General features: G+C 50.5%; 1 long non-coding RNA gene across 1 annotated transcript; it reads left to right on the top strand.

Moving 5' to 3' along the window:
* Positions 1 to 18,807: 18,807 nt before the first annotated feature.
* LOC139050067 (uncharacterized) lies at positions 18,808 to 22,833 on the top strand. Its single transcript, XR_011508767.1, has 3 exons — positions 18,808 to 19,177; positions 19,946 to 20,032; positions 22,675 to 22,833. It is a non-coding gene; the product is annotated as an uncharacterized lncRNA (long non-coding RNA).
* The last annotated feature ends 333 nt before the right edge of the window (positions 22,834 to 23,166 follow it).

Raw genomic sequence — 23,166 nt, 5'->3', positions numbered from 1 at the left:
CTTGAGGACTGAAATGTTGCACCTTTTTGTATACATGCTATGCAGTGCATTCATATCACCAAGTGCAAAGTGTTTTATCTCTGCAGCCATGTCAGTGTGTTGGCAAGACAATTTTCTCAATGGTGACCTGCACTTTGACTATGAGCTGCCTTCATGACATTTGCATTAAAGGAGATGTACTATCGTGGACAAAAGTACCCTGGAAGTGCGAGCGTTGACCAAATTGCATTTCTGCTCAAGACCGCTGAAAACAGTGGGTCACGTATGCACATTCCGAACGCAGATGGTGGCATGGCTGATCCCAGCAAATAGCACACCAATGAAATTCGGTCGACTCTCGCACGTCCTGGGCAATTTCGTGCCCGATGGCACATTCTTCGAATGGATATGCTCTGCAAGACGAAATACGGGAAGCACCTGTACTTTAACGGATATAGTACAGATTTAGTATACGGAGTTTTTCGTTTTCTGAATACGGCAAGCACCTGTTTTTTAACGGTTATAGCACAGATTCAGCATACGGTGTGTTCCGTTTTCTGAATACGAGAAGCACCGTACTTTAACGGTTATAGTACAGATTCAGAATACAGAGTCTTCCGTTTTCTAGATACAGAAGCACTCGTATCTTGTATTACGGTCTCTTTTTTTACAGTTGTCCGTTCTACGGAAATGACCGTTCTTAATTTACGGAAGAGTGTTCGGTCACAAATTACCAGCAAATTTTCTGTAAAGTAAGGCAAATTTTTTTTACACTGTATGACACCAGACGGCAATCGGTGGATCGTAGTTGCTATTGATCATTTGACACGCTACGCCGAAACTGCTGCTTTACCAAGTGCTACAGCGCGGGATGTAGCCTCTTTCGTACTACATCGCTTCGTGCTTCGACATGGCGCACCTCGGAAACTCCTCAGCGATCGAGGTCGCGCCTTCCTCTCCGAAGTCGTCGAAAGTTTGCTTTCGGAATGCCATATTATTCATCGGACAAGCACGGCATACCATCCACAGACTAACGGGCTCACCGAGCGATTTAACCGTACACTTGGTGATATGCTCTCTATGTACGTGGCATCTGATCATGGTAACTGGGACCGCATCCTTCCATTCATCACGTTCGCGTACAACACCGCGATCCAGGCCACTACGGGATTTTCACCTTTCTTCCTCCTGTATGGCCGCGAGCCTACGCATACCATCGACACGCTCCTTCCATACCGTCCTGACGCCTCTGAGTGCCTACTTGTTTCCGACGTCGCCCGACAAGCCGAAGAATGCCGCCAGCTAGCGCGCTCCTTTACGACAGAGCAACAGCAGCGCCAGAAAGAAAACCGCATCGACACGCATCGAAATACGACCTACGCTCCAGGCGTTCTTGTGTGGTTGTCGGTCCCTTTCCAAACGCCGGGGCTTTCCTCGAAACTCGTCCCAAAATTCGAAGGGCCTTACCGAGTCTTGGAGCAAACATCCCCGGTGAATTTTCTCATTGAGCCCCTGTCACCACCTGAAGACTTGCGCCGGCGTGGACGTGACATTGTCCACGTCTCGCGTCTCAAGCCCTACCACGACCCTCTGCCTCCCGATTCTTAAGGCGCCAGGATGGCTCTTTTTGTCCGGGGGGAGATTGTGAAGAAGACGCGCCTCGCGGCACAGCCGCATCGTCAACGCACGGCTCGTCTCGGCTCACGCTGTTGATTGCTGGCGTCCGTTTGGACAGTGCTTCGGGCTGCTTCGCCGTTCCCGGTTGCTGTGCCTTCGCATTAGGAGCCGCCAATAAACCTTCTCTCACGTAATTTTTCTCAGAAGACGTTCAGAAGCTTCTTCACTTTGTACAGATCCATATCTTCGCGACCTAATCAGAGTAATAAAGAGGAAATTAGTCCTGGTATACAGTTAACTTTTGTGTTTCGATAATATTGCTTGAATGCCATGACTGGAAATACCTTCCATTGACTGTTGACACAATTATCCTTCATTGCTCCATATCGCCCATTGTATGTATTAGACTAATGAACCAGCAATAATTTTACATTCTCTTGTTCATTTCAATATCATCTATGTATGAATATCTCTTGTATACTTAAATGATTAATCATAGCAGCACAACAACAAGGATTCCGAAGGAAAAAATGAGAGGAACATGGGGCCAGTTATAGAAAAGCAAGCGTGCTTGTGTGACCACCCCTTTTTATAGCTTTCATGCTAATATTTAGCCCATTTTGTAGCTAAACCAAAAGAAGGAAGTCAAGAAAAAAAAAGCACGCAGAAACTCCTCGGGCAAGACATGCGGAAGCATTTGCTACTAATCGCCCGGTTTTCGTCGTCGTATGGTACTGCGTTTAGTATAATGGTGAGAAACACCGCGCAAGCAACATAGGGAAATGGAGAAATATGGTTGCAACGCCATGATATTAATTAGAGTAGCACAACATGAAGGCCTCAAGCTGCTCGTATCATCACTCTCTGTTTGGTTTATTTTGGTTTCTTCTATGATGGCGCATAACCACTGCTGGGGATAGGCAAAGGTTTGGATTGTATTCATAAATTGTTATGAAGATAAAAATTGGCAAACTTGTCAGGCGACAATGAACAAAGTATAATAAATCAAGAGCTTAAGAAAATATCCCTTAAACAACTAAATTATTCTACGACTGAGCAAACATCCTTGTGGTAGGTCCCGAGGAAAGAGACCCCTAGAGAATGAATATTCAGAATAGAAAAATTTTACCCCAAGCTACCTAAAACTTCATACTAAAATGTTTTCCTTCAAAGAAAGCAGTGAAAGAAGAAAAAAACTATCTATCTTCTCAACTTTACAGATTGATATGCGAGGGGCAGTCGGGAAATATGAGCATCTTGCTACTTCTCTTGTTGTATATCTCTTCGTTGCCATCATCATCCATTAACTCCTGTTACTATTGTTCCCCGCTCGTCCTAGGTGCCTCCTGGAGTTCTTTCTCTCGTAGTCCACGCTGCGGCTGACGCTCTGCATGTTTGCTACGGTTGCGAAATCATGCCAGGTGCGCCGCCAGCTTGTTACGGTTGCGAAGAACTATATACTTGTGCTTTTGTTTTTTTAAGTTGCTTCGCAGGAACGGCACAGGACGAGCGTATATGAATGGAGAGACGCAATCCGCGCGAGGGATAAGCGACGAGAAAAACATGCGGTTGCTAAAGAAATAAGCAAATAATTTAGCAAGGACACGTCACTAATGCTGTTTAAACCGTAGCGCACGCATTTCAGCCTTAGTATCAGTTTTCAAGATGAAAAAAAGCCTGTGATATTGCAAGCTTTAAAGGTGACTTCGTGCCATCAATGGCAAAGCTATCACACAAGGTGTGTGAAGCACTCGACAAACGAATAAGCCTGGCGGAAGTTGAGTATGCATTAACGATCCGAGTCTGGGCACGTCGGGTCCCCTGGGCCTTATGGTCTTGGAGGGGCTTTATACAAGAGTTTTAAAAACATACTGGCTATATCATTATGCCCCAGGATAAGAGTGACATGTGCGAGGACAAGGAAGCGCCTTTCGAACATCTTATTTCAATTTTATTTAAGCCCTAAAGCGAACAGCCAGCGGGGTTTTTAGCTGTTGAAACGTATAGACCAATAGGCTTGACGAATACTTACAGTACGTACAGGTGCGACGATTTCAAACTGTTATAAAAACACGTAGGCCTCTATGAGACCTGCAGTATTAAAGGCAGGTTAATGTTTCCGAATGCACGTAGTGCAAAGGTCGTACTGAAATGTTGTGACGAATAGGAGGGCCGAGATGCCATGATGCAAATTGTTCTTGGAAATGCTTCTGGTGTGGTTGTCCATGATGTCATATTCTTGCTCTTAGAACGTGTTAACACCAGTGCAGTGATAATAAATGGAGTAAGAAGGGTACACAAAGATTGCACGCCAAAGAAATTAGTTAATATTAAGTTAACCACTAGTATAAATGTGGAGCAATCAATAAAACGAGGAAGCTGTTTGTCGTCTGTTTTTCAAAATTGTATTTCGTGTAGTTCTGTGTGAAAATAATAAAATGCAACCTGTTTTTGGGTTTATAAATTCAGGAATTTAATTTAGAGTTCTGGCTTATCCGGACGACGTGGCAATGAAACAGGTTGTTTCTTCTTGCACCGCAATTGGAAGTGTTGTCAGCTGAACTAAATCCATAGGCTTATTGCACTGCAGCTGTCCAGAGACACCCGAATATTTTGCAGCATGAAATTAAGCGTTACCTTTGTAAAATACCATGAGGTGCCTTTGCAACATTAACGTTACAGTGCAGAGTTTCAGATAGAAGAAATAAAGAGACCTAAGGATTGGAGAAAATTGTGAGGCGGGGGTATAATTTTTTTGTTTTGAATAGCTAGTGCTTGCAATATTTTTTTATTTGCAGTTACTACAAGTGGTATACATCATCAGAATTTCGATGCAGAAATTTCATATCAATAGCCCAAGAAACGATTAAACTTACAAAAAAATTGCTTAGATCAGGCGAATTAAATCATTTAACGCGCGAAAGATTACACATACTGTTTGCGCTATACACATGGCGATCCACTTGGGAAAGGACTATCTCGTGTAAATTGTTTCGTTCGGTGAATAATGGGACAAGCACAATCGTTTTTGGAACAAATTCTAGTAGGTTGTTTTCTGAAAAGTTGTAGGTGACATATTTCTGCGCACTGTTAATCAAGTGACATTAAAGGGACACTAAAGGTTACCAGAAACTCAAGTTAAAGTGGTAGAGTAATGTGCTAGAACGTCTAAGGCATCAATATAATCGCGAACAGAGCTTCAGTAACCGAGAAATTGAGGTAAATGCATGACAGGATTTGAGACCCCCCAGCGACATTCCTGTACTAGCCCGATGACGAAAGCACTCCTTATAATTTGTGTTACTAATACTCAGCTATGTGGGGCTTCGGGCTAACGTGCCCGGACCCGGCTAGCTAAGGTCTAAGGAGACACGTAGCTCGTCCCCACTCCGCAGCGCACGCAAAAGGGGCGCCGCGGCGGGTTCGCTGACTCACCGGCAAGGCGTAGAGACGACTCCAGCCGTGGCACCAACGAATGGGGGTTTATTCCCTGCTATGTACAAAATGCGAGTACAATACAGGAATACGGCACTGGGGTGGCAGTCGCAGACTACGGGTGAAAGCTCCCGGGAAGTCTGCTCCGCCACGCTGGCTCTTCCGAGCAGGTTCGCCACACAAAAAGGGGCCGCCTTGCTCAGAGGGGCGCGGGACCAAGAGGGTCCGCACGTCCGACAGCCAAGAGCACCGAAAGTCAATCTGTCCGGGCGAAAGCGCCCGCGCACCTCCGATGCTGAAGGAGAGAGAAACCGAAGAGAGGGCGAGAGGGGCCCGCTCCTCAGGCACTGTTCTTACGCGCGGCGCACGGCGTAACGTGAGCCGCGCGCGCAAGCAGCAGGCTCCGCGTCGCGCCGGCACCCGCGGCCGCGGGGAATGTACGCTATCCGAAATAAGGCTTCGAACTGCGTGTCCCCAGCGATCGCGCGGCCGAATGGCCCAAGTCGCGCGTGAACAGGAGACAGGGGTCCCAAAAGGGGTCCCCACATCCCCTCCCCCCTCCTGAAGACTCGGCCCGGCCCATGAGGGAGCCGACCGGAATCAATGGTAAAGCCGACGTCTGACCTGTTTTATTTTCTCAAGCGAAAATATCGAAGTCGAGACTCTCGCTCGCAGGGTCGGTGCCTCCGGCTTCCTGAGAAAGGACGGAGTTGTGGACGGGCGCCAGCGCCGTCGCGTGCTGCACAGCTGCCGCGATGGTCGCCGCGAACACAGGGTCCTAAGCGAGAGCGCCGACAACGGAACGCAGCAGGGCCGGGTTGACGTCCGGGTCCGTGTTCTGCAGCACCTGTGGGGCTGGATCCGTCCCGGGCTCCTCGGCAGCTGGCTCCATCCCCTTCACGTGAAGCTTGTGCACCGCGCTGGAGTCATAGGTAGCACACAGCCGCAGCACACCGCACACGCCGCAGTACACTGCCGAAGGGTCAGAGGCCATGACGGTTCCACCCGAGGCCTCGACCATGGCTGATAGCGTGCGGCCGCAGAAAATGCGTGGTATCTCTCACCCGCTCATGTGGTTCTCCACATTTCTTTGCTCCTTCCACCGTTTCGTCGACACGAAGCAAAGTGGTGCTTCGGAACCGGATTGGAAGGCCCAGGTAGCGACATGGCGGCTTGGAGGCAAACGGGCAGCTGGCTGTGGAGACACCGGCAACGACCGCACCTGGAAGGATGCGGAGGTGGTAACAGCGCCAGCTCGCACCACGGGTCGTGCTGTGGTCTCAGGAGCGAGTGCGACGGCAGTGGCCTCTCGTACGGCTTGCGACTGGAGGCTCCCGCGGCGGCGGCGACGGCTCCCGTGAGACCTGGGCGAGTCGGTCGTCGTCCTCGAGGCGTGTTGCGACGGCTTCATTGTTGGCGTCCGTCTGGCACCACACTGACAATCAACACTTCACACGCTTAATCCGCACTCCGATTATAATAACAACACTACGAGCTAATCTCACCATCCGCTGACAATGTTCACACACAGAACACGAAGCTCACACTGAATCCGTCAGCTTGCCAATCACGCATCGTTCTGGAGCATTCATCTTTGCAGGCGGCTGCCAGAGGGAAGGAGGAGGGCCACGGAAAGGGGCATATTGGGCTGATGGTATCCTCATGCATCCCTCCGGCCAGCGCTGAACAATAACTGTGCCTTTCATGGTACTCGAGCGCCACTGGAGGTAAAGTTCACCGGGCACGAGCAGTTAGGCAACGGCTAGGTAGGCTTTCACAGCTCACGCCGGCGGGCTCACGGATCACTTTGGTTCACCACGGCCCTCAGCAGAAGCTGCGCACTACGAAAAAGCGCTTTATTCGGCTAATGAGTGCCTTTCTTCCGCTTTAATGCGTGCATTCACGCCATAGTCACACCTCTCCGCTTGCCAGCTCGGCGAGGAATAAGGTCCCTCTGCCTACCAGCGAGAAGCGGCGACTAAAAGCGTTTTCGCAAGTTATACCGGAGAGTGCGCGGATTGAGATCCGCCGTCTTGCTCGGTTGCGCTCGCTGTGTCTCTTCCTCTTCCCACTTGCTGCTTCTGGCAACGAAAGGTTTGAGGTCAGAAACGTTCACTGGACCGCCGGATGGTCTACCGTTTGAGTCCACCAGCTTATACACAAGAGGCGACATTTCGGTCTCCACTCGGTATGGGCCCGACCACTTGGCCGACAGAGAGGCTGAGATGTCCTTTGTTGCGTCACTCAGCACATGATTGCGCCTGAGGAGAAGGTCACCTACTTGATAATGCACCTCTCTATGCGACCGGTCGTATTATGCTTTTTGTCCAGCGCGTGCTTTTGCCAGGTTGGTTCGAGCATGAGAAAGGGCCTTGCTCATCCTAGCACGCACTTGCACCGCGTAGTCGGAGAGACCGGACGCAACGGCGCTCGCCCCGCTGCCGGTTCGCAGAACGCGATCCATAGGGTTTGGCAGCTCTCTCCCGAAATTGAGGAAAGCGGGCCTGTACCCAGTCGAACGGTTCACCGATGTGCGCAAAGAGAAACCTATCTCGCGGAGACAGGCGTCCCAGTCCCTGTGTTGCCGGGCAAAGGCCGCGAGCCAGGGCTTCACATTTCGGTTCATCCGCTCGGTGGGATTGGCCTGAGGGTGATAAGTCGTTGATTTGCGGTGCTTTATGCCAAAGGCTGCACAGACATCGACGAACACCTTGGCCGTGAAATAGGACGCGTTGTCCGTGATCAACTCCGCCGGAAAGCCAAAGCGGGTGAATACCTCGAGCAACTTGTCCCATATGACGCGTGCCGTTAGCTTCCGAAGGGAAAAAAGTTCCACCCACTTCGTGAAGTGATCTGTGACGGCCAGCAGGAATGTGTGACCTTGCCGGCTTCTTGGGAAAGGTCCCGTAGCGTCACAGGCCGCGATGTGCCAGGGTAGCTGGCTGTCGATCGGCTGCATGAGGCCGGGGGGTTTGCCACCACGGGGCTACACACTCTGACACACGCGGCAGGAGCGAGAGTAATGAAGTACATCACGCTTCATGCCTGGCCAGGTTACGGAGCGTTACAACTTAAGATAAGTCTTACGGCCACTCGCGTGTCCGGCCAACCGCGAGTCATGGAAATAGCTCAACGTGGCCCTCCGTAGACTGCGGGGTATCAACACCTTAATTTACTCATTAGGAGCCTATTCAGATGCGATATAGCGCAGGAGCATTCCATCAGCTTCCAGCAGATACGAATCCAACGCGCCTGCAGCAATACCAGCTGCGTCGCACCCGGCGCCAATAGCAATACCAGCTGTCAATTTGCGCCCATCGGCGTTGCCGCCTCGCTCCCTTTCGGAGCTGGGCTCTTTTTCGAGCTCGTCAGCAATTTGCTGACAAAATGGGTCTTTCCGCTGAGCTTCCAGCAGCTCCCGTCTGCTGAATGTGATACCCATGGACGTTACAGGGTCCAGCAGGTACGCACTTTCGCCCGGCGACGGCGGCTTATAGGCCGCACAGCCGCCTGAACTCGCTCCTTCCGTGCCATTGGAGACAAGGGCTCCGGCTCCGTTCGGAAGCGTTGTCGCGGAGGGGTGCCGGTCAAAGGTGTCCGGGTCTGAAACGGGGGCGCGCGACAAGGCGTCGGCCACCACGTTTGTGCTCCCTTCCGATAGCGAACAACAAAGTTGTAGCGCTGTAACGTCAATGCCCAGCGCGTGAGGCGGCCTGTGGGCTCGCGCAAGCGCTTTAGCCAGGTGAGCGCCATGTGATTCGTTTCAACAACAAAAGCCAGTCCGCCGACGTAGTGATCGAACTTACACAGAGCGAATACTATCGCTAGACACTCACGTTCAGTCACGGAATAGTTACGCTGTGCGGGCGTCAACGACCGGCTGGCAAAGGCCACTGGCCGAAGAACGTCCTCATGTTCTTGGAGCAGCACCACACCTATATCCAGGTCGCTCGCGTCAGCTTGGACTACGAACTCCCTGCTCAGGTCGGGCAGCTTCAGCTCGGCTGTGTCCACAAGAGCTTTAGAGAGAGCCCTGAAGGCATCATCTTGCTCCGGACCCCAGCTCCAGCTTGTAGACTTCCTCAACAACGAGGTCAAGGGAACCTGTAGAGCGGCGCAGTTGGGCACAAATTGGCGGTAATAGTTCACCATGCCCAAAAAGCGTCTGAGGTCCTCTATGTTCGCGGGCGTTGGGTACTCGAGGATAGCTCGCACCTTTTCCTCGCTGGCAAAACACGGCCTCGCTCTGTTGTAAAGCCCAGCAGTGAGACACGGGTCTCTGCGATCTCAGCTTTCTTTGGGTTCAGAGTGATCCCGGCAGCGTGCAGCTTTCCGAGGATGTCCTCCAAGTGGCGGAGGTGTTCCTCAAAGGTGCGAGAGAAGAGGACAATATCGTCTAGGTAGGCTAGGGCGTATTGCCATTTTACCCTTCCCAGAACTCTGTCCATCAATCTCTCGAAAGTCGCTGCAGCGCCCGAGCAGCCAAAGGGCATGCGAGTGAACTCGTACAAGCCTCTATGTGAGGTGAAAGCGGTTTTCTCCGCGTCCCTTGGCTCCATCTGCACTTGCAGGTAACCGGGGCTAGCATCTAGAGTGGTAAAATAATGTGCACCACCTAGGCTCACCACGATTGAGTCAATGCTCGGCATAGGGTAAGCATCCTTCCGAGTGACTTCATTGAGTCGGCGGTAGTCCACGCAAACACGAGGGGAGCCGTCTTTTTTCGGGACCAGCACTACCGGAGAACCCCACGGACTATTACATCGGCGGATTACGCCAGTCTCGATCATTTTGTCCATTGCGAGGTCGATAGCTTTCCTCTTGGCCACACTCACGGGCCTAGGATTGCATTTCCACGGTAGCGCGTCGCCTGTGTCGATCCGGTGTCGCACAAGAGTGATGCGTCCCGGCCGATCTGTAAACATCGCGTGAAATTGGTTCAGCAGCGATGACAGGCGCGCCTTCTGACGTTCCGACGAACTGCCAGGCAAAGGCGGCAGCGAGCGGTTCGTTTCGCCGCGCGCGCAGCGATCGTAGGATTACATGAAATCCGATCCGCTAGCGCTGCGCTCGGCTCGGGAGAATGAGTCTCGCAACGAGCTCTGCCCGCTTCGCTGGCCGACGAGGGGCCGCGTACAGCGGGTTTTGTGACAGCCGAAGTCTGGGGGGTCAACGGGACTCGCCCCTCCTCCTGTCGTGGTGTCGCGCCTGGGGCTCTAGGTGCCACCGAAGCGACAGGGAAATGCGCAAAAGGTTTCAGGGGCGCACCAGGGCCCTCCCTGTATCCTTTGTTCGCAATGTCTATCACGATCCCAGTGCGGGCCAGAAAGTCTCGGCCTACTATCACGGGTACGGACAGACCAGGGATGTACACGAACCTGTGACTGCGTACACGCTCCTCCCAGCGCACAACCAACCTCGCCGAGCCACACGAGGTAGCCGCACCACTCGCGAGATGGAAGGCGGTGTTGCAGGCTCGCAGCCGGGCGGAGTGCCGGCGTACGTGAGCCAAAACTTCCTCCCCGAACAGCGAGGCTGTGGCGCCGCTGTCCAGTAGCGCTGCAAATGTTCGACCAGCGATCGTGAGCGCAAGGGAGGGGGCTGGCGGCGGGTCATCAATTTTGACCCTACACGCCATCGGGGCTAAGGAACCCCTTGTTTCAGGCACCGCCGGCGAAGGCAGAGTCACCGGCGGCGCACGCCGTTTCCCGTCGGGTGATTGTGCCCTTCGGTAGCGCGGCGGTTTGTGCACTCCCGGGCAATGTGGTCCGTCTCATTGCACTTGTAGCAGACGAGGCTGCGTGCAGGCGGAGCTGCTCGCGGCGCGCTGCGCGCCGGCGGTGGTTTCTGTTGCGCCGCGTGGGCATTGGTATCACTTTCCACCGCCGGGCCGCTTCGGCGGTCCCAGTTTTGTGCTCGGCCGGGCTGAGCGACTGTGCGCGCCCGCCTGGCATACGAGTACGGGTCAAGAGCGCGGTCAGAGAGCTCCCACGCGCCTCGCTCCATTTCTCCGAGGGCTGCCGTTGCGTCGGTTAGCCGGAAAGGGGCGGGCGTAAGCACGTTGCCACCTTTCCAAGCGCACCGGGGTTCAAGGGACAACGACGCTGGCGGCGGCGGGCGCTAGGCCCGCGCGGCCAGAATGTCACCCTGAATACGCTTCGCTTCAGCGGCCAAATCGTCCAGGTCGTGGAACCGGCCGTTTCGAAGGTAAGCGGTGAAGGTTGGATGGGCTTGCCGAATCACCCGCTCCACCTTCTCAGAGTTCGACGCCGAGTGCTCTGCTAGGAGATAAAGCTCCTGCATGGCTCTCACGTACTCGAGCAGAGATTCGTCGCGGTGTTGGGTTCGAAGCTCCAACTCGCGCCGCATGCGTCGCTCATAGTCAGGAGGGAGGAATTCATGGCTGAACAGCGTCCTAAACTCCTCCATGCTGCGAGCGCGCTGTCCGACTAGGCGGTACCACCACGCAGCTTGGGCGGTCAGCGAGACAGGCAGTATGGTGCCTATAATCACGCTGTCTTCCAGCCTCATCGCTTTCTGGTATTGACATAGAGACTCCAGGTATTCCGTAGCGCTCATGCGGTCTGAGTAACCGCTGTACGTCGGAATATGTACCTTGAAGTTGCTCAGCAGGGCAGGCCTAGGGGGACTAGGGTCCACCTCGGGAGGCCTGACGCTAGCCTGAGATTGCGTCATTTCCATCAGCGATGATAGCAACTGCGCGGCTGCGTTGTGCAGCGGCGATTGGTGTGGGCGAGGCTCGCAGGGTGCCTGCCGGGATGTGCCCGCTCGTGGCCCTAAGGGACCGGCGAACGGCGGAGTAAAGTCGTGCGGGCCTATGGGAGGCCAGCCGACGGTGCTGCGAAAAGGTTGCCCGCCAGGCCAACTGAAGCCGGATAGCGGATCGCAGTAGCCAGCGGAGCGGGATGGCTCCTGCTCGGCAGAACGCCGAAGCAGCTGAGCAGTTAAAGGGCTCACGCTGCTTGGACCGTAGGGTGCCGCTGGGCGAACGGACTGACCAATGGGCGTCCCTAGGGGACCGCACTTGGCATCTGATAGCATGGGATTGCCACGAAGAGCATCCCTGAAGCTTACAGCATTGTCCGCTGCCTCAAACGACAGAAGGTCAGCAACCAAGGAGTAAGGCTGCAACGGGGGCCGCAAAGGGGCCTGCTCCGACGCCATGCCGAAACTTAGTTGGGCGCCAGATATGTGGGGCTTCGGGCTAACGTGCCCGGACCCGGCTAGCTAAGGTCTAAGAAGACACGTCTCCACTCCGCAGCGCACGCAGAAGGGGCGCCGGGGCGGGTTCGCTGACTCACCGGCAAGGCGTAGAGACGACTCCAGCCGTGCCACCAACGAATGGGGGTTTATTCCCTGCTATGTACAAAATGCGCGTACAATACAGGAATACGGCACTGGGGTGGCAGTCGCAGACTACGGTTGAAGCTCCCGGGAAGTCTGCTCCGCCACGCTGGCTCTTCCAAGCAGATTCGCCACACAAAAATTGGAGGACGCTTAAGCTTCGCCTTCAAGAGTGGGACGCGACAGCATTCCTGTCGACCCGCCAAGGGGTATAAGACAATGCGCTACGGCACAGCGATCACTTACGATGCGCCCCGCATCGGACTTAGCGCCCACCTATCACGCGGTGAGCGTCGAGCAACGCAGCGTTCGCCGCGGCAACGAAACGTGCGCCTGAGCGAAAGAAACGAACCAAAGAACTCGGTGTCTCGGAGGGGAAACGATGTACGCCAGCCAAACGTCGTGATCGGCACGGGCAGAGAGATAGATAGTAATCTAAACCGGGAGCACGGCGAAGCGTCGTCAGGGGAGAGGGAGTCCCGCCACGCGCCTGGCAGCGGTCCCAATGCGCGCGCGGCGCGCCTCCTGTCAGGGCAGCGCCGTACATTGAGAGGAGGGGGTCTTCTGTGTTTGCCGCAAGATGGCTCTGCGTGTGCGGAAAGCGCAGAAGAAATGCAGCGGAAACGCACTTCGCAACTCGTGTAATTGCGACTTCTGTACGTTACATGTTCATAATTACCGATATACACCGCAGTATAACTTTCCACGGCTCGTTTCGAAGGCAACACCGCATTCACTAGAGGCGCGTTTGCACCGCTTGGAAGCATCGAACTCGTGGCTGAGTGGTAGCGTCTCCGTCTCACACTCCGGAGACCCGGGTTCGATTCCCACCGGGCCAATCTTGGAAGTTGCTTTTTATTTATGAAGCGCCTGCCGTGATTTATCGCTCACGGTCAACGCCGCCGACGCCGACGACACCGGCTTTTCTGCGACACGAGCTCCTTAACGCTATCGCGTTAAAAGGGGGCCGCCTTGCTCAGAGGGGCGCGGGACCAAGAGAGTTCGCACGTTCGACAGCCGAGAGCACCGAAAGTCAATCTGTCCGGGCGAAAGCGCCCGCGCATCTCCGATGCTGAAGGAGAGAGAAACCGAAGAGAGGGCGAGAGGGGCCCGCTCCTCAGGCACTGTTCTTACGCACGGCGTAACGTGAGCCGCGCGCGCAAGCAGCAGGCTCCGCGTCGCGCCGGCGCCCGCGGGGAATGTACGCTATCCGAAATAAGGCTTGGAACTGCGTGTCCCCAGCGATCGCGCGGCCGAATGGCTTAAGTCGCGCGTGAACAGGAGACAGGGGTCCCAAAAGGGGTCCCCACAACTACTCGTATTAAAAATATCATTTCATTCGATTATAAGACGGGAAAAAATGCTACTTGTCTACGTCTATTCGATTCTAAGAAAAAAATAACATTTTGACGTTACCATTAAGTAATGTGGGTGTTCGAAACGTTTCGTTTTCGCTCGGCTCTGCGCGCTCGACTCTGCGCCGCGCACGCTTTGGAGTTTCAGTAGTTTGGTTATCACGTCGTGCAGTGGGGGTTCTGCTTGCTCGCGAAACTTTAATTTGGAACAAGCAGCGAGAATGCCACGTCCTTGTGATGTCGTGGGAAGCCCTCGTTGCTTTCCCGCTCCGGAGAGGCGGTGTCGAGGCCACCGTCGTAGTACGCAACGACGCCGGCAGTGCGAGCCCTCAGCAGCAGGTCGCGCTCGTCAGTGCTCAAATCGCTGAAGTTCAGCCCACCATCGCGAGCCAATCTGTCGGTGTCAGGGCCCATTGCGACGAGCGTCGAATTTTGCGTCATAGAATGAAGTACCAGCTTATGGGCGTCTTGCGCTGGAGTTTGAGGTATGGTAGCGGCGTCTGGTGTCGGTGCGAGAAACGACATCTGGGGTGCGAGCTTGGGTCGTATTGAGCCCTGGCTGTGGCGAAGCACGTTTCTAGGCCTAGTTTTGCGTCGATTCGCACTTTTTATGCCCTGTTGCGAGTGTGAAAAGGCTTGTCACTTCTCACAGACCACGCCGACCACGCTGCGAGCTCGCCGCAGCCTATAGTTTAACGAAAACGGACTCTCCGTGTGCCGTCGGACGTAATGCTGGGAGCAGAAGGAATCGGCGTCGAGAGACCTAGCCCAGCCTCGAAAAGGCGGCACCATCATTACTTCTGCGTCGTGGGCTGCCATGAATAAGAAGGCCTGAATCCCAACATTTGATTCTGCCGTTTTCCTTCAAGGCCTCACGAAGTGGAGCGTTGGGCGCGCTGCATAGCTGCAGTTCGTCGCGCTGAGTAAGCGAAACTTCGTGCCATGCTGACTGCTTCGCCTGTCTTGAAGCTTGCTTGATTATCTGCGTTCGAAATTTCGGTCTTTTGCACCTACAGTACTGACAGCAGACCGACATAGCAGCAGGCATGGCTGGTAATACACGATTCGAGACTTGGCCACAGCGACAATTAACAATTCGACCGATGCGAAGTGGTGAAGTATGTGCAAATGAGCACAAATGGTCGGGCTCATTCGATGACGATTCACTACTACTCTACGAGCAGCACAGGTTAAAAGAGTTAAATGCGCTCTTCCTTGATCTCAAGCCAGCACGTTGAGGCAGAGCAGCAAGGTAATATTGATTGCAGCACATCGATGTTCGAGCGCTGTCATTAAAAGCTACATCAAGCGAACAGCGCACGAGATCGCGCTGCAGCGCGATTCACACGTACGTGCGAGCTCACATGCATTGCATCAGTTTAGCGGCATGCAGTCAACAAAGATTACAGGAGGCCCGCCGTTTGGCGGCATGTCGAAAGACCGCTGCCGTCGCGGCGCGTATGATCGTGCGCTCGAGCAGTTCGTACATCGCGGCGCGTACCGTTGTGTGCTCGAGCAGTTCCGTACACATTATGTCTGCTTATCGCTGCTGTGGATTCATTTATAGCCCGCATAGCAGCTAGCGTGCAAACCTTACCTGTTCCACTTCGTACGCGACTCGCTTCACTTGCGATTGATGCCATGCTAAACCTTCGCCGCCTAATTCTTGAACGGTGTACACGTATTCGGCACTGCATGATTTCTTACCTTTACGCAGCGTGCCCCCCCCCCCCCTGAAAAAATCTTCGGCGCCCGATATACGCAGCAGGGCGTGCTACAACACAACCGAAAGTGGCGGGTCCATATTGTAAACGTGCTTTCCGAAGCAGACAACCGAGGTACGACCCATTTTAGGACACAGGGCGCTTTTTAGTACTTTTCTGGCAGCGCCCCCTGGGCAATGCAAGAGCTCCATGGTCGCGCATTTCTCCTTCCGCTAGCCACCATACTCCCGCTTTCGCTCTGCTGTTGGCTCTGTCGTGGCTCTTTTTCTGGCTGCGCGTTTGCGTTTTGCGCAGAAAAGCTGTAGCGCCGTCTGCGGACGCCGTTCTACTCACCGATGGCGCAACGTCACTATGAGACCATGATGTCAGTACTCCTCGATGGGAGGGCGGGTGATTTGAACTGCGCTAGAGGTACGCGGATGCTTCAGAACGCATTTTCTCTTAAAATAAGTCTCTCCTTGGCACGAATCAAGCGTTTCGAGGTTTCTGTGATGGTATTTCAACAGTCCACGTTGACTTAATAGTAACCTTTAGTGTCCTTTTAAGTTCTTCCTTGCCTGAGTCTGTGAGAACGAACCAACAACAGTTAGACTCCCCTTATGAAAATGAACCATGAGTTTCTGTAGAGGACGTGACGTATTTCTAAGGTGACATCAGACATGCATAAGAAATGCATCGTCTAATGTTTTTTGGCATCACAAGTACATCAGAGACTCAAATGACAATGCACCTTAAGATTTCTGATGAGAGGAGTATACAGCTTTTTTGTGTTATTGCTAATGTCAAAGTACATCACGTATGAATGTGCACGATGCCAAGTCGTGAAAAATTCTTTGTAATGCGATAGCATTAAATGGCTCATGAGCCGGAAAATCCGGCATTGTCGGCTTGAGCACTCGATGTACAAAGAGGTTACAAACTCTCAACCTTTCATGGGAGTTAAACTCACTACCTTTGGCGGTAATTAAGGCTACGAACCCACGACCTTTGGTGTTGATTAGGATACCGTTAATTAAGACAGTTATTGAACATATAGTTAATTAATGCACTTGAACGCACGTACCACCCTTAGTGGAAGTCGAAGCATGTTAATTAATATGTTAATTAATGTGCACATGATTATTATGTCGTTGATTAAGACACTCGTACCCACGACCTTTGGTGTTAATGAAGGCGCTGTTAATTAAGGCGTAGTTAAGATACAGTTATTTGAGGCACTTGAACCTACGACCTTTGTTAATGATGACGATGCTAATTAAGGCGCAGTTAATTACGACCCGGGAATTAAGTCACTCGAACTCATTACCTTGTGTGGGAATCGAACCCACGAACATTGTTGTTAATGAAGGCGATATTAATTGAGGTAATGTTAATTTATATGTAGTCAATTAAGACACTCCAACCCACGATATTCGGTGTTAATGAAGGCGGTGTTAATTGAGCACAGTTAAGATACAGTTATTTGAGGCACTCGAACCCACGACTTTTGTTATTGATGATGGTGCTAATTAATGCACTGTTAATTAAGATATAACAGTCAAGTCACTCGCACCCAGTACCTTGGGTGGGAATCGAACCCACGACCTTTGTTGTTAATGAAGGCGATGTTAATTAAGGTACTGTTAATTAATATAGTCACCTAAGGCACTCGATCCCACGGCCTTAGTTGGTAAAGTTTATGTTAATTAATGCATATTTAATTAATATATTGTTAATGAAAACACTCGAACCCATGATCTTGTGTAGGAGTTGTGCCCACGAACGTTGTCGTTAATGAAGGCGATGCTAATTAATGTACAGCTAATTAAGATATAGTTGATGAAAGCACTCGAACCCATGACTATTGGTGGGAGTCGAACTCATGACCGTTGGTGTTAATGAAGACGATGTTAAGTAAGGTACCGTTAATTAGGATACAGTTAATTAAGACACTCGGACCCTTGGCCTTTGCTGGGAGTGGTTTCGATTCATCGTTGGGGGCAGTCTAAGAGACAAAAATGAAGAAAACGATATAACACAGCGTGAGCGCCGAGTACTCTGGAAACGCTTCCGATATATCAGGGCTAGGCACAAAACAACGACGTCATTTTCTTTCCTTTTTAAAGAGCACTGTAAGATTGTGTTACTCCGTTATCACATTTGGTAAACAGTGCCAAACTATAGCGTATGCCTTGTTCTGGGCAGTTTGATTACTCGGATGTGTTACTATTCTTTAAGTGGCAAACCGACAATTCTGCAGATTGGCATGATCATGACATGGAAAACTGCGCGTAAAAATTATGGGGTTTTACGTGCCAAAACCTCTTTCTGATTATGAGGCACGCCGTAGTGGAGGACTCCGGAAATTTCGACCACCTGGGGTTCTTAACGTGCACCTAAATCTAAGTACACGGGTGTTTTCGCATTTCGCCCCCATTGAAATGCGGCCGCCGAAGCCGGGATTCGATCCCGCGACCTCAAGCTCAGCAGCCCAACACCACCATAGCCACTGAGCAACCACGACGGGGAAAAAAGAAAAGAAAAAGAAACTGCGCGTAAGCGGCAGCGTCTATTTGCTGGAAGGCACTGTAGTACTTGGTTGCACGCACATCGTACGCCAGCGCACACTTCTGGCATATACCACATAGGACAAATGCACGCTGCCGAGACATGTGGGTTTTTCGAGGAATCTTCGTGGGTAGCACGATCAACACAGAAGGCACGAGCGACAGGAGTGCAACCTGCGCACGTTAAACACGCCAACACGAAAGCAAGATACGGACGACAGGGGTGTAAGCTGCGCCACACGAGCAGATTTGATGATTTCCGACTGACACTGTTGCAACGGGCACTAAAACATCACACACTGCACATGTGTCGCTCGGAGATCGCGTCAACGATGTCTGAGGCTATATAGTTGAAGTGAACGACAGCAGGAAGTTATTTAAATTGAAGTGACGGCGCAGGTAGCACGGGGAGCAGCGAAATGCGTAATTCACGGTTTTTATGAGAGGTAACTGAAGTGAAAATCGTTCGAATAGCGTCACCGCAACGGCTTTCTATAGGGTTAACATTTTCAGATCTCGAAGGCCATGCTTTTGCTGGCTGCAGATAGCTGAAGCGATTCAAATTGAAAATGCGTTATGGAATTTCTTTCTATGCCAAGCTATAGCTTACAATATAGACTTATCTTTGGTTCTCTTTGTCTTGCAACAGCTATGCGCAATTAGGCAGCCGCACAAATCCTCAGATGACGCTAGCCGAGACATTGGCTGCCCCCAACCGACCTGTTCGTGGCGCCACCTACCGTCCCGTTTCCTATCCAATCCAATCCAATCCAATCAGTCTGTCGCTCTGTTTTCGAGTCGGTCGGGTGTGCGAGCTGCAACGATGTGCTTGTTAGATCGTGTGTTTTTGTGTTTGCTGTAACCAAATGTGACTTAGTTCGCGTGCGCATAAGCGCCACAGACAGCTTGTGTCTCGCTGCAAACTCGCCGTGTGCGTGGCGCGCCAGCGAAATGTGGACCAACGATGTTCATGCTGTCGAGTGCGTTCCCTTTGTCTCTGGTTGTCGTGGAAAGTTGGGTGGACGTCGCGAAGAAATAATGCGTGTTGTTAGCGTGCCACTGCTCGTCCACTATGCACCGGTATGTCTGCTGGGAGTAGCATCGAAGCACTGGCAACTTGGAGGGCGCTTTTCGACCGCGTCGGGCCGTTCAAAAGGTGAGTAACCGTGCTTGCTAACTACACACGTGTTGTGCGTGCTTCTCGTGTGGGCATAGGGTGCCTTGCGAACGTAGGAAAGAGAACTCCCACGACAACAGTGAAACCTATGCTGATGCTTGCTGGGTGTCAGAGTTTAGTTGCGCGAATCAATTGCCATAATGCAGAATTGAAAATCTTGATAAGCGTTTTCTTCTGATGAGAAAGATTACGTTCAGAAATAATCGTGTTCATCATGCGCGCTTGTGCGTGAGCTCCCGTTTTTCTGCTGAAGTCGCATGATAACGACTCATCTACCTCTTGACCGATTCTTACTGCTATGACGTTTCCTCGCTTATAAATGATTCGACGTTGTAGATAATATCTGCTTACAAGGTTTTCGATTTACGAGCAGTATTGGGGAAAAAATGTAAGCAGTCACAGCGTGCTACTAGTACAGGTTTGTTTTGAAGGGGTGTTGCCATAACTTCGACGTAAGTAAACATTACAAGGGATAATTACTTAAAGTTATGAAAGAAACTCGAGAATCGTTATGTAAACAAACATTCATGTAATGCGCTGCTGCTCCTGCGTGTGAAATTTTGCCTTGTTGAAGGGGTCCCTGTTATCGTGACATTCATCAGTAACTTTGACTTTGTGCTCTGTTGCCACCCTGCACCAGTGCAGGCATTGTTTTCATGACTGTTTTTACATGCACCTTGCATGTGTGCACTATGTGATAGTCCTACTGTGCCACAGCTATAAGTTAACACAGAATTCTCTTTGTAGTGGTGAAGCCGTGACCCACAACAGTGTCCACATAACCCGTGGCCATGGCTGCAGCAACACGGCGTGTAATCTGGATGGATATGTCAGGTATGCTTTAAGTGTACGTGTTCACAAAAGTAGGATCTCGGTATCATTAGTGGATAAGTGTATCGACATATTACTTAATGCATCTTGCTAAATAGGCTAAATATTTCTGCAACATCATTCCACTTGCTGCTTATTTGTGTTTGTAGATATTATACACACATTATCTTGTTCTGTTAAAACTACACTTCGCATGTCCTGACGTTTAGTATTTTTCTCGCAACAATTGCTTTGCTGCAAGTCCATTTTATTTTTGCCTATTACACAGTATGTTTCTTTTTATCTTGGTTTTATTTGTTTGGAACTGTTTCTTATGCTGTAGCCCATATTTCCCTGTTTTCCTTTCTGCTTATGATACACATATGTGCTGTTTTTGTCAATGTAAGAATTCGAAGTGTAGTGTGTCATATATGTCACAGGTCTAAGCACGCAGTGTGCCTACCATTGTTTAACATTGATATTTACAATCATGTCTGTCTTGTTCTCAGAATAACTGTCACTGGCAAATACACATTTGATGAACTAGAATTTCTTGAAATGAAATAGGAAGGCCAGTATTCATTGTGCCGCAGTTACTTAAGTAGTGAGGTGTTTTCTGGTAAGCTTTCTATTTTTTCTCTCACTTTTTTTCGTATTCTTTTCTTTGCAAGCTGCCCTTATTCATGCTGGTAGGCATTGTAGCAGTTGTGAGTGTGTTTACTGCAGCAATGTCACAGCTAGTTTGCACACACTACAGGATGCCAACAGATACCCATCACTGTTTTTGTGCATTTCTGAGAACCAGCTGTGTCCACTCGGCGAAACTTGTAGTGTCCATTTGAATTTACCAATCAGTTCATGTAACATTTCAGGACAAAATTTACGCAGTGAGAGAAGGGAGACTATGCAACATGACCTTGGCTAACAACTGACTGTTTAAGTTGTTGGAAGGACTAACAAAAATAGCACTGGATGTGAACTTGTGTTGTGCACCAGTTAATTTGAGAGGGATGGCAGAAGTTATAATTCAAAGGCATAAAATCATGGTAAATGGTGTCTGCATAAAAAGAAGTAAATAGGCACAGACTAATTTCTATCCCTTGTAATCTACAAAGGATGCCTTTCTTCATGCATTGATAATGGGGGCTGGCTCACACTCATTGTTATTTATGTGGTGCACCTGACTGATTTCTCTTGCCAATTTTCAGCCATGGATGAAAACAGATAAACAATCCTAATCTGGCCTGAAGCCCCATTGCAGATATGTGTGGCCAAGTCGGACGAGCATACTGGTCTTTTGAATGAAATATGGTGATCTCACAGGTACTTTCGGCACCAGCCAGTCTGCGCTATGTACATTTGACCACATGTGAAAGGAATACAGCACAGTGCCTCTGACACGCACTGGACAAATTTGGCGCTACCTTTAACCAAGCAAGCCTCGCTTGCCTCCTTGCATTTCTCGATTCCATTTTCAATTCAATCAGTTCATGTAACTTTTCAGGACAAAATTTGCGCAGCGAGGGAAGGGAGACCATACAACATGACTGTTGTGCATATGCTGCCTAATTTAAAATATACGTGCATTGCAGTCCACAAGTGAATTGACAAAGGCACCCAGGCATTGGAGGCTTGCTAGGTAAAAATACCCAAAATTTGTCTCGTATCTTTCAGGGTTAATGTAGGCTACTCTTTTGATCACGTGCATATTTGGTCCATTGTACATCGGGCACGCTGACTAGCCGGTGCCTCAGCATGCGCCTAGGAGAGCACCATAATTCACTCAAAGGACCAGTGTGCTCGTCTTATTTGACCATGCATTGACCCGACAAGCTGTGCACTGAATTTAGCTTGTTTATCTGTTTCGTTCGCCTATGGCAACCGACTGATACAACAAAATCAGTGAAGAATACCACAGCCAAAAATGGGACGTGTGTCAGTCGACGCTCGTTATGATTGCATGACAAAGAGGAATACTCTCTAATGACGTGGCATAGCAACCACCATGCTTATTTATTAAATTATTTTTATGCAAGCTTGTTTGTCATGCTTCTACGCATTTGTTTTTCAACTTGTGCCCTCTCTCTGAAAGCAGTGCTCGGGTGTAAATGATAAAAAACCCCAGACATGCTGTGGTGTATTTCTTGAATGGGATATATGTCATCATTCAGGAGGCCAACACATGCATGACATAGTAGGCTTGGAATGTATGAGAACTGTGCCCGTAGCTGATGCAAATATTCTATAACGACTGGCACTTGGATGTCTCTGGGATGCATTGGGTTGCCCATACACAAACACTCCTACGCTCATTTCCATTTCAAGTAATTAGTGAGAATTTCTCATTCACGCTAGCAATCCACAGACACTGCTGTCCTTTGTCAAGTGGAAACCGATATAGCTGAAGTAGTTCACGACATGTACACACGCCACAGCTGATCCATGTTGCACATTTGTTCAGCCAAGAGCAATTTCTGCTTACTGTAGTTACTGCTGCACCCAAAGGCCACACAGTGGTTCCTCAACTTTGTGTGAGCCGACACCACATAAATTTTTCGCAGAACTAGCTATAACGTCTCCAGACCGTTCTGTAGCAAGTGATACAGCGTGTATTTCTGTGGTTGATTGCCAAGTTTTGTTAATTATCTGTCCTTTCTACCATGCAGGGTACACATGCACTTACTTCAAGATGACGACACTCCACCTCAAGAACAGCCTCTCCTCAGTGATAAGTAGCGAGATTAAATGAAAGGGAGATATCACATCCGTAACCAGCCTGATACTGTGTTTTCCTTTCATTTAACCTCCTTCTGCATTTAAGGAAGCATTGATATGCCCAATAAATGTTTTTGTTAAACTTCTTTCGTTGAGTAATGTCTAACATGCAGCATATGTAGGGCCCATGTACATGTCAGAAGTGCTGCATCTTCACTGGACATACATGCATACAGGCTGCATATATATAGCACCAAAGATAGTCACGCACAGGTAACATATTTAAATAAGGTCTGACTGCCATTGGGACACATGAGAAAATGTTACCACACGTGGTTGCCAATTTTGTTATAGGAGTAATACGAGCACCGGCAGTCTAATGTATAAGCTCATTAGAGATTCGCTAGGAAGACGTGAGAAAGTCACAAGAAAACTGCTTTGGA

Source organism: Dermacentor albipictus, chromosome 9 (genome assembly GCF_038994185.2).
Source record: "Dermacentor albipictus isolate Rhodes 1998 colony chromosome 9, USDA_Dalb.pri_finalv2, whole genome shotgun sequence".
Lineage (NCBI taxonomy): Eukaryota > Metazoa > Arthropoda > Arachnida > Ixodida > Ixodidae > Dermacentor > Dermacentor albipictus.
The sequence above is the reverse complement of the archived record's forward strand: the minus strand, read 5'-3'. Positions and strand labels throughout refer to the sequence as shown.